Genomic DNA, 12930 nt, shown 5'->3' with positions numbered 1-12930 from the left:
GGATATAGGTCTATAATTGGCTAAAACATCTGGATCAAGAATAGGCTTTTTAAGTAGAGGTTTAATTACTGCAACTTTAAAGGCCTGCAGAACACAACCTATTGATAAAGATAAGTTAATCAGACTTAATATAGAGGCGTTGATTAAAGGAAAAACATCTTTAAACAGCCTTGTTGGAACGGGGTCTAGAAGACAAGTCGATGGTTTAGATGAAGAAACTGTTGAAGCGAGCTCAGAGAGATCTACAAGAGAGAAACAGACCAAATATAAACCAGTTACAGTGGACTCTGAGGCTGCTGAACTGGACAGTACATCTGAGTCATCTGTGGGGAAGAGATGGTGAATTTCTTCTTGAATCGATATGATTTTATTTGTAAAGAAGCTCATAAAGTCATTACTACTGAGGGCTAAAGGAATAGATGGTTAAACAGAGCTATGTCTGTCAGCCTGGCTACAATACTGAACAGAAACCTGGGATTGTTCTTATTTTCTTCTATTAATGATGAATAATAGGAGATTCTGGCTTTAAGAAGGCATTTTTTAATATGTCATTAGACTACCTTTCCAAGCCTTTAGAAATTCTTCCCGGTTAGTAGAATGCCAGTTCCTTTCAAGCTTCCTTGAATTTTGCTTTAAAGGTCGTGTTTCTGAGTTGTACCATGGAGCCTCCTCTGGCTCACTACCTTCTTTCTCAGAGGGGCCACAGTACCTAGTGTTGCAGTGAGGCTGCAGTACTTTCAACAAGATCTTCAACTTGTGTGGATGTGGAGTTGAGATAGCTGTCCCCTACTGTACCGGTACATTGCACTGGGCTAAACACCAATCGGATTCTCCTTCAAGTTACAAGACTGTTTATTCGGCAACACAAAAATCAATAACGTCAACAAATGTTTTGACTAACTGCACTATGACACGACATGTATCTCTGGCACGGTTACAATGGAAAGGCGATGGTAAGTCTGTGCGGCTGACATTTATAGACAAGGTGACATCATGGCTGTGTCACTCCAGTCTCCTACATTGCTGCCAAGGAGAGATGTGAATTTGGGACTCTCCTGGATTTCACAGTCAGGTTTAAACTGCAGAGCAGGATGCGAGTTGGAGTCTGTGCAAGCAGCCTTCAGTGGTCTTTCTGTTGTTCTGTGATGAAAGGACAAAAGGCAGCCTCAAGATCAGACTTACAGGTTACAAGTAGGCCTGCATTTGTCGAACCACATGTTGACACGGGGATATCTCCGGTCATCTTGGTGTCCTAGGCAGGTCACTGGTGCCTGTGATGGGTCTGGTCTTTTCACTGTAACAATTTATAACAATTGTAATCAATTTATTTGAAATTTAACTGGCACAACTTAACTCAACTTACAATAGTAACAATAATAAACCAGGGAATCGTCTCAAATGCAGGGATCACACAGGAGACCAGGTCAAAATTCAAAATCAAAGTCTTTACTTCCAAGCCTTCTAGCAAACAATACAAGTGAGGAGCAGGGAAGAGGCTAAAAGTCAGGAACAAAAAGCAAAAGGCCATACATGTGGAATACAAATGAGTAACAGGAAAACCTGACTAACAGGTAGTACAATCTGGCAACTGAAAGGGGAGAGGCTGGACTATAAATACACAGAGGACTGATTAGCCTGAGGCTAATGAGACACAGATCAACATAGACATGCCGAGAAACAAAAATACGAAGATAATACATCAAATAAACAGACAGATAAAATAATACAAATAAAACAGGAAATAAATACAAGAGTCCGAGCAGGACATCACATAACCTGTTCATTAGTACCTTTGTATGCACACAAGTCCCTGTTATGTCCTATTAGTTTTAATTAAACTGATTTGATATGAGGGCACCATTGCGGTGAAGGGGTTAATGCTGTCGCCTCACTGGGTTTGAACCCTTGGCCTGGGGCCTTTCTGTATGGAGTTTGCATGTTCTCCATGCACCAGCTTCCTCCTACAGTCCAAAGACATGCACATTAGGTTAACTGGTGACTCTAAATTGCCTGTAGGTGTGAATGTGAGAGTGAATGGTTGTTTGTATCTGTATGTCAGCCCTGTGATAGACTGGCGTCCTGTCCAGGGTGTACCCCACCCTCCCCCAATGTCAGCTGGGATTGACTCCAGCCACCTGCAACCCTGTATGGATACACAGTACAGAAAATGGATGTATGATCCTTCCTCTGCTGCCATCAAAGAAGCTTGACTTGCAGAGAAGAATAATACCTTAACAACCACATCGTTTTTATTTCTACTGCAGACAGTGGTGATGTTGTCACTGCTCTGAGATCAGCCAAAGGCACACCTGCACTAAGAGCCAGATTCTGCAGTGACTCACTATCAAGACCAAAAGTAACTTGGTACATTTCCATGGTATTAAACAGAATGTTCAGATCAGAGCAGAGAGCCCAGGGACTGGTGCAGCTGCTACGAGTGCATATATAGAGGCAAGGTACTTTATTTTTGACTTTAAAACCTCTTTCTTCTTCTCGATGATCCCACGGTTGACACTGGGCAGGGCGAGCAGCAGAGCGTTCCTCTTGTGAGCAGGAAGCTCTCTCTCTCTCTCTAGGGTTTCCTCTAACTGATGGAAATCATACAGGTGGAGATCAAAGCTGGACACCAGGAAGACCTGCGGAGACTCAACACCTTACTTTGTGCTTTTGTGTCACAAAGATAATTAAAATTAGATTAATTGAGGTCCCTTATGTCAGGATATACTTCATAGTAACCCTCTCCAGACAACAGGAAGACAAATGCAGACTAAATTGTTCAATTTGAAAAGTTTGAAAAATTTTGAGCACAGTGTGACGAATCTGGAGACACTCAGATGGTAACCTCAGAATTTTATGTCAATAGCATGGATCCATTGACCCACCCTGCCTGATAGTGGTAGGATAATGTGGTAACACTTTGGGCCCCTTAATACCAATGAATCATTATTTGAATGTCACAGCCTATCTGCTATCCATGTGCATCACATTATGTCCAAAAGTGGTGTCAAACTGGTTTCATGAATATGACAGTAAGTTCAATGAACTTCAGTGGCCTCTCCCATCATCAGATCTGAATCCAGTAGAACAAGTTTGGGGTGTGGTAGAACAGGAAATTAGCAGCATGACTGTGCAGCAGACTAATCTGAAATTACGTGATGGAATCATGTCAACGTGGAAGAGAATCTCAGAGGAATGTTTCCAACATCTTGTGGCATCCACGCCACAAAGAACTGGGGTTGTTTTGAGAGGCCCCACCCAGTATTAGTATGGAGAGCTGAGTGAATGTACGTCAGTGTTAATAACTAAAACAATCAAAGAAGACAGTGATGTTTCTATTATGTCCTACACTTCAGTCAATATATGAAACTACATGTTTGTTATGGGCCTGAAGATACAATTGATAATACATCATTTATAATAGCTGTACCAAAGTTATTTATAATACACTTAGTCTAATTACTATTATTACTAAAGTGTTTTCTGACTAGAGGTAAGATGCAAAAGTATCACAAGCTGAGGAGCTCAAGCATTTATTTTTTTACAAAGCAACTCAAACTGTGCATTCATTATGTTGCTATTTTCTCAGCTACTCTTAACTACTCTGGTCACCAGCTTCACCGTCATGTACCAACTTTGCTCTTGCTGTGCTCCCCCAGTGGCTGTCCCACCACTCACACCTTACATGCATGGCTAATGGCTAGGGTCTGAATTCTTGGGCCCTGTTCAGACCTGGTATTAGCATCTTCACAAGTGGTCGGCTCCAAGTACATCTGTTCACATTGATGTGCCTCCACATGTGGTAGTAAGTGTTGAGTGAATCAATGCACTGTACACAGCTCTAGGGTCAAATAAGGTTTTATCCATCAGACAGTAAAATATTTTGGTTCATTATGAAACTATGATGGGACTGTATCAGACTGACTGTGTGTGTGTATATATATATACACACACAGCAACACACACAGAGGATCAGACGAGTGATCACAAAATCAAACAGGAAATAGAGTCTGAGAGGGGAATCACATACCTTTACATACACATTAACACTATCATATCTTGGTTTTAATTTAATTTAACATGTCATGACAAAATAAACAATTTCTGTTCATTCCAATGAACAATGTATTTGATCTTTTAAAGGCCTGATGCAAATGTATTAGACTTTAACCATCACAAAACTGATTTACTCAGTGTTTGAATTAATATATAAGCAGATTAGAAAACTCTGATGTGTATGCAGTGCTAAATAAAAATAATTCAGAATCATTTCACTGTACACTAACACTTTTAAATGTGTCATGTTTCCCTTCATGAATGATCTCACACTGTGGTGTTTAAACCCAGCGCCCTTGTAAATACTTTCTGTGCATCCTTGGCGAGCATGTTGAGGGACGTATTGAGCACACTGTAGGTGGCAGTAAAAGAGAGGGTCATTGCTGCTGGGATCCCAATTATTGGAATGAATCTGGATCCTACCTCTGCTGCCATCAAAGCAACTTGACTTGCAGAGGATAATACCTTAACAACCACATCTTTTTTATTTCTACTGCAGCCAGTGGTGATGTTGTCACTGCTTTGAGATCAGCCAAAGGCACACCTGCACTTAGAGCCAGATTCTGCAGTGAATTTTCACTTTCACAAAATAAATCGTTTGACAGCCCTACTTTTACATATCACAGCAAGATTAGTTTGTTTACCTGCAGCAGTAATTCAATAAGGACAATGATCATTATAAATGACTTCCCTTACTCTTGAGGACTGTGAGTTTGTGATGTAAAGGCAACACTTACCTTGAATGCAGTTTTCCCTGATTTGTGCCAGAGTGCTTTCTGCGTCAAACTCTCTCTGACTTCTTTCTGCATTATGTAAGTCCTGGTCGATCTTTGAGGAAACAAAGTAGAACTTCTTCCCCATCCTCTGAATCTCCTGAGCAAGCTTCACATCATCTTCTCTGAAACGAGTTTCTGAGATGATGATGAAGTAGTCAAACTTTTCAGATTCAATATGCAATAAAGAAAAAGAAAATCACTGTAATATTTTGTTTTTTTGTAACTGTGAGATAGTAAGATTGCCATCATGCAATCATCCAAAAAAAGAAACTAACATACAAAACTTGTATAGTGTAGGCTTATATACTCTAAGTCAGGGGTTTTCAAAGTGTGGAAAAGTGATCAGCCTCCCCTCAGAGAACATAGAAACAGAAGTTGAGGAAGTTGAGTTTCCACTGTCTCAAGATAGCCATGTGGCAACAGTGTGTCTGACCAGACCTCATTTTAAGACCAACATGTGCAGGGGAGCACAGTGTAGACAGACTGCAAGTGTATTTGCTATTTAAACAACTGGAAAATTATAACTGCCTCAGTCTGAAACCAGCAAAGACACTTGTGTTGCACTTTGTGCCGGGTGTGAGACAGGCGCACAGTGTGGTATGTGATCAATGATCTTTAATGAGCAGCAAAACCATCAAAGAGCCAATCCACCAAGCAGACAAGTCCTTGCCGGGACTCTTTACTGCATGTTATTCCCCTTCTCTCTGTCACTCTTTACTGGTTTTTACTGGCAGCCGATCAGCAGAGGTGTCCTCTTCTCCAAAACAGACAGACCAGGAGGGTAAAAGAAACAGAGACACCTCCTTGGCCAAAATTAAATACTTCACTTGAACATACATACATCCTGGTATTAAGCACTTGCACATACATGTATGAGAAGCCGCCTAGGCCAAAATTGAATAATTCTCATAGTTTCACTTTAGAAATCAGTGATTGGCCAACACTCTTATGCAGACACAGGGCAACTCAGAGTTGATGGGTGAACATCCATGAGTGGATGGGACCTGAGCTGAGTTTTCTCTGGTAACTTAAAATCCAGACGTCTGATGATTAAAATCCGGATTAAAGCCTATCTTGAGCTTTTTTTTTCAACCTTTATTGAAAAACATTTAGAACATTGACAGTAACCACAACACTGGTGCGTGTGCATAGGGGATATGACATCATTGACAGGCGACTAAATGTTACCTGAGTGTTACAGACCCAATGGCATAGTTCTCCAAATAGATTTGTCATGTATGTCGTTAGCATCATGCTACCTTACCAGAACCATAAGTAAGTAAGTGCTAGCATGCTTGCTGTCAGAAATGCTAACAGATGCTAACTGCCGATTATCTCTGATCCATTTTGAAACTAAAGCAGCCTGGGACGTGATGCTGTGCTGCAATGGAGCTTCGTCTCTGCTGAATTTAGGATATTCTGCCTTTTTGTGCTTAATAAATCATTACAGGTTAATTAAAGTGAATTTTGGGAGTCACGTGTTTTTTTTGTATAGTAGTTCCGAGGGAGATGTGTATTGTTTGTTTGTTTTTTCGCTGGGTACCATTTTGCTCCGTTGTTTTGATTTACAGGAGGAACAGAGTTGATGGCCTACATCTTAAAGTATCATGAATAGGTTGAACCTCGTTTCTTATAATGTGCACGGTCTAAATCATCCCATAAAGAGGAAGAAAATATTGAGTCAGCTGAAGAAATTACAATGTGCAATCGCACTAATACAAGAAACTCACTTGAGTGCAAATGAACATAAAAAACTGAAAAGGGAATGGGTAAACCAAGTATTTCATGCTTCATATGGCAAGAAAAGGGGTGTGGCCATACTAATCAATAAATCCCTACCATTTTCTGCAGAGAAAGTGATTAAAGATGATATGGGAAGATATATCATGGTGGTTGGCACAATAGGAGATATGATTATTTCGATATTAAATATCTATGCCCCAAATGAAGAAAATGAAACATTCTTTAAAAACATAGCTAATATACTTACCAGTGACGGACGAGGGATGATAATTTTCGGGGGGGATTTCGATACCATACAGAATGGAAGATTAGACAGGTTGCCATCAGAGAGGGGACCATACATAAAAAAATCTAGAGTATTAAATAATGTTGTAAAAGAATTAGGCCTTGTTGATCCATGGAGACATAATAATCCTAAAGGAAGAGACTTTACCTTCTATTCTAACCCACATAGTAGTTATTCAAGAATAGATTTTTTCTGTGTGTCAAAACAAGAAATACATAAAGTCAGGGACTGCAGTATGGAGTCCATAACTATTAGTGACCATGCTCCCGTCATACTATCCCTTGAGCTGGGCAGGGAATCCTTCTTTAAGTATTGGAGACTCAATGTGTCAATCTTATCAGATGAAAAGGTTGTCAAAATCAAATTTAAAGGAATACTTTCAAATAAATGACAATGGCGAGGTCTCACCATTGATTCTATGGGAGGGAGGAAAAGCAGTCATAAGAGAGAAAATAATAGAAATAACTTCCAGGTTGAAAAAAGCTCAATTGGAACAGCAAGGAAAGTTAGAAAGCAAAATCAGAGAGTTGGAGCTAGAACATAAAAGAACATCTAACAACTCTATTCTCCTCGAATTAAAAAAAGTGAGACGTGAGTTAGATGAACTTTTAACATATGAAGCAGAAGGAGCGCTTCGTTTTATAAATCAAAGATATTATGAGATGGGCAACAGAGCAAGCCGGTTACTGGCATTCCAACTGCGAAAAGCTCAAACAAATAGAATAGTTACAAAAATAAGACATCCCAGTTCAAATTTAATCATGGCTAAGCCAAAAGAGATAGCGGAGGCCTTTGCGGAATACTATAAAAATTTATATAGTGACTCAGAGCCTAATCTTACTCTCACTGAGACCAAAACACAAGAATTCTTCAAAAAACTATGTTTACCAGCATTAAGAAGCAGTAAGAATGAATATACTACCAAGATTGTTGTTCCTGTTCCAGTCGTTGCCTATTGTGATTTCCGGAGCTTTTCTAAAAAAATTAGATAAAATTATATCGTAATTCTTATGGCAAAATAAAAAAGCAAGAATTAAATACAAGACGCTTCTCAGCAAAAAAGAAAGGGGAGGGTTGAACTTACCTAATTTAAGAAATTATTATTGGGCAGCACAACTCAGAGCCTTAATTATGTGGATCACTACAGAGAAAGATTCAGTGTGGGTGGAGATGGAGCAAAATGGATGTCAAAATACACCTTTAGAATCACTTCCATTTTTAAATGAAAAGGCTTGGAAGAGGCTCAGGATGGGTAACGAATGGATTAAGGGAACAATGAAAATCTGGTCAGCAGTGCAAAAGAAGCTGAAACTGTCAAATTCTGTAGGCAGGGCTACTAGAATAGCAAAGAACCCATGCAGACTTTGTACCATCTACCATAGACTCAGGATTTAATAGATGGGCTGACAAGGGACTAATATATATCGATCAAATGTTTCAGGGACAAACAATGAAATCATTCACACAACTTCAAAAAGAATTTAACTTACCAGCTCATGACTTTTACAGATTCTTACAGTTAAGAGATTACCTACAGAAACATCAGGAATGGGAGAATATCTATAAGGCACCATCCAAATTAGAGGAAGTGATATGGTTGTTCTCAGAGGACAAGTCAAAAAAAGGGATTATATCAAAAATCTATAAGGGACTACAACACGATTGCAATGATAACAACTTGGATATCAAAGAAAAATGGGAACTGGAAGCGAATATCATAATATCAGAAGAAGAGTGGGAGGAAACATTTAAAGAGGGACATAAACTAACTAATAGTCCAACATGGAGGTAATTTGATTGGAAAGTTAAAATGCGCTACTTTTACACTCCGTTCATCACATTGAAATACAGCAATACAACTGACTTATGTTGGAGGGAGTGTGGAGCAGTGGGTGACTCCACTGATATATTCTGGGATTGCCCAAAAATACAGGATTTTTGGAAGAATGTTCAAAAGGAAATTAAACAGATTATGGGCATTAACTTTCCTCTGGAATCAGCACTTTACATTCTGGGTATAATTCCTGACAGTATGATAGATAAGAGCTTTAAATATTTACTGAGAATCCTGCTGCTAATAGCAAAAAAGACAATAACAGCTTCCTGGTTGAAACCACAGCCTCCAAACATAATGCAATGGAGAGACAGGGTAAAAAATGTGTTTATCATGGAAAAAATCACAGCAAGACTACAGCTGAAAATGGATATGTTTGATAAAAGATGGTCATTATTAATACAGGCAATGCCGGGACTCTACTCACCTCTAATTTATATTTTTATTTTTAATTATATTTATTTATTTATTTACTTATTTTTTGTATTATAGGAGGGAATGTTCTTTCTCTTTCTTTTTTGTATTGTTGTTGCTCTCACTTGTAAAGTACTTATATTAACGCGGAATGCTCGTGAGGGCATTTGGAATGAATGAATGAATGAGTCATTGGAAAAAAAAAAAAGAGAAAGGACTCTTAAAGAACTTCAAACAAATATAACTGCATATAATATACATCCCCTCGGTGTTTGTTGAGTTTGTGTTTGTATGTATGTATGTATATGTTAAATAAAAAATCTGTTAAAAAAAAAACAATTTAACAGGTGAAAGGCAGTAGTTTTCTGGTGTGCTCTCTCTCTCTTTCTCTCTCTCTCTCTCTCTCCCTCTCTCTCTCTGTGTTTTGCTCTGAACAAGAATGAATGATGTTAATAAGGTTTATAATTAAAGCATATCAAACATTGTATTATTATTATTATTATCCAAGGCAAACTCAGTGTAGCAGGAAAGAGCTGGCTGGAGCAGCACCACAGCAGACACATGGAGGTGTGGACACATGCAAACTAGAGCATTTCAGCGAGCTAGCCGTCCCTTCATTAATGATCTCACAAACCCAGGGCCCTTTTTAATACTTTCTGTGCATCCTCAGCGAGCATGTCGAGGGACATACTGAGCATTCTGCGGGTGGAGGCTAAAGAGAAGCCCATTGCTGCTGGGATCCCAATTATTGGAATGAATCTGGATACTTCCTCTGCTGCCATTAAGACAGCAGTGTTTGCAGACAAGGTTAGTAACTTAACAACATGCTCTTTGGTTATATCTACTGCAGCCAGTGGTGATGTCGTTACTGCTTTAAGAGCAGCCAAAGGCACACCTGTGCTACTGGCAAGATTCTGCAGTGACTCACTATCAAGACCAAACGCATCTTGGTACATTTTAATGGCAGTAACCAGACTGGCTAGATCAGCAGCAATGGAGAGTCCAGGGACTGGTGCATCTGCTGAGAATGCAGCTATAAAGGCATGGCACATTATTGTTGACCTTAAAATCTTTTTCTTTTCCTCGATAATCCCACGGTTGATATTGGGCAGGGCGGGCTGCAGAGTGTTCCTCTTGTGAGCAGGAAGCTCTCTCTCTCTAGGATTTCATGTAAATGATGGAAATCATAGTGGTGGAGCTCAAAGCTGGACTCAATGCCTTGTTTTTGAAGACCTGTGTCACAAAGAGAATGAATAAGTCAATATCAGAAGGTGAACTTATCATAAAACTTGGTTCCTCATGTCAGGACACAGTAACCCTCTCCAGGCAACACAAAGACAAGTGGATCATATGTGGAGGATTGTAAATTGTTCAAATTTGAAAATCCTCCTCTCACCTCGGGCTGCCCACTTATTGGCTCATGAATATTTACAATGAAGCAGCTTCTGAACCTTGTTGCATATAAGTTTTAGGCAAAAGTGATTTTCTCCTCTAATCTCAGACTGTTTCATCTGACTAATTGTTAGTGGCCTGGAATCATAAAAGCTGTCAGTATTTCACATGAAAGATTGGTTGACTTCACTTGATTTATTCATTCATACATATAAAACAATATAAATGAGTTTTTTTTTAATGAAGTGGCGGATGTGCAGGTGGGGTAAAAAACATGACCATCAACTCAATGTAAAAAAAAATTAGATCATACAAAATCAGAAAATATCGAGAGAAAGAAAAAAACATATACTAATATAAAAATAATACAAAATTTCAATTAGAAAACCAACTGGTAAAAAAACAGCACAGACAACACAATGTATACACAGGAAGGGATACAACTATTTAAATAAATCTATCAACCAGAAATCTTGGGTGTGAATGTATGAAGGAATGATTTCAGAAATATTGTTGAAATATTGTTATTTCTGTTCTATAATCTCACCTTGTGCATTAAGGCAATAAGATTTTTTTATGTCACTTTGGACAATTAACATTGTAATATTTGCAGATTGTTGTCTACACTCAGACTTTAACAAGAAAAGTGAAACTAACATGCTCACTGATGAAGTGAGGTGTATGTATTGAGGGAACCTTCACTGCTTTGTTAGTAATCGCACTGTGAGCCACACAAAATAACATTGAGAATAAGACTTGAGCTACAATTTTCTCATCATGGGTTACAATGAAAATAATCAAACATTCTGATCAAATTGATGGCCATTATCTAATGCAAACTCATTGCAGCATGATGGAGCTGGCAAGAGCAGCGCTGCAGAATGTGGACACAGCAGTTCAGCAGGGAAGCCGTCACTGAATGCAGGCAATGTTTCCCCAGAAATGCTAAAACTTAAGTGAATACACAATGAAAATGGACTGCTTTTCTAGTCTAATAGACCCCCCCCAAACACTTTACAATGCAAGCCACCTTTACCCATTCACTCACCCATTCATACATTACACCCACACACACACTCGTACACTGATGGGTCAGCCATCAGGGGCAATATGGGGTTCAGTATCTTGCCCGAGGACACTTCAACATGCAGCCTGGAGGATCAAACCACCAACCTTCTGATTATTGGACAATCCGCTCTAAGTCCTGAGCCACATTTTTTAAGTATCAAAAGAAGATTAGTTTGTTTTCAACAACTGCAATCCAGTGAGTAGGCTTACAATAATCATAAATAATTGCCCTTACCTTGAATGCAGTTTCCCCTGATTCGTGCCAGAGTGCTTTCTGCGTTGAACTCTCTCTGACTCCTTTCTGCATTATGTGAGTCCTGGTCGATCTTTGAGCGAACAAAGTAGAACTTCTTCCCCATCCTCCGAATCTCCTGAGCGAGCTTCACATCATTTTCTTTGAAAAGAGTTTCTGAGATGATGATGAAGAAGTCAAACCTCTCAAATCCAACATGCTTCATGTACTTGTCAGCTGGAAACTTGGTGGTTCCAATACCAGGGAGATCCAACATTGTAACAGTGGGATACTTTGGATGGGTGTATGGACTAAACTGTGAGGTGGTTTCTACACAACCAGTAGGAGCAGCCCTCTCATCTCTGTTGTCTATGCCTCTAAAAGCATTAACAAAGGTGGATTTACCAGAGCCAGACTCTCCTGTGATGCCAATATTTAGTGGAATATTATTCTGCTGATCCAAATACTCCTGGATCTTTGTAGCCGCTGAGGCAGGCCCATTATTTCGCAGATCTTCTCTAATTTCTCTCAGAAATGCTTCATTATCAGTTGGATTTTCCATGTCACTCCTTGAAAAATAAAGAAACAGAAAATCACTGTCTAAGGTTTGGATTAGGGCTGTCAGTCAATGAAAATTTTTAATCGCGATTAATTGCATGACTGTCCATAGTTAACTCGTGATTAATCGCAAATTAATCACACTTTTTTAAAAAAATCTGTTCTAAATGTACCTTAACGGGATATTTTTCAAGTTTTTATGTTCTTATCAACATGGTATTGGACAAATATGCTTGCTTTACGCAAATGTATGTTTATTATTATTGCAACAATCCAAAACAATGACAAATACTGTCAAGAATATTCTCCAGAATAATCTCAAGGGTACTGCATGCAGCCTTTGAGGTTGAATTGGCTATTCAAAAGACCTTTTTCTTTATCCATTTCTGCTCAAGAAGGTTTGTTTCTGCTCGCCATCCACAACATTACTGCTGCATCGCTTCCCAATTTACCAAACTATGGGAGTGGGCCAAAGTTCATAATCACAGAATGTGCGGCAGTTAATCGCACGTCAAAACTTTGACAGCCCTAATATATATATATATATTCAATACATTCAGGTTTCATTCCATAT

At 39.0% G+C, this 12930-nt stretch overlaps 2 pseudogenes; both read right to left on the bottom strand.

Annotated features, from left to right (window-relative positions):
• Positions 1-1888: 1888 nt before the first annotated feature.
• On the bottom strand, positions 1889-5010 carry LOC139614015 (interferon-inducible GTPase 5-like; annotated as a pseudogene).
• A 3194-nt stretch (positions 5011-8204) lies between these two features.
• On the bottom strand, positions 8205-12378 carry LOC139614221 (interferon-inducible GTPase 5-like; annotated as a pseudogene).
• Between the last annotated feature and the right edge of the window lie 552 nt (positions 12379-12930).

The sequence above is a fragment of the Trachinotus anak genome, unplaced genomic scaffold (genome assembly GCF_046630095.1).
Source record: "Trachinotus anak isolate AG129_WGS33_773 ecotype Australia unplaced genomic scaffold, CSIRO_AGI_Tana_v1 ptg000033l, whole genome shotgun sequence".
Lineage (NCBI taxonomy): Eukaryota > Metazoa > Chordata > Actinopteri > Carangiformes > Carangidae > Trachinotus > Trachinotus anak.
The sequence above is the reverse complement of the archived record's forward strand: the minus strand, read 5'-3'. Positions and strand labels throughout refer to the sequence as shown.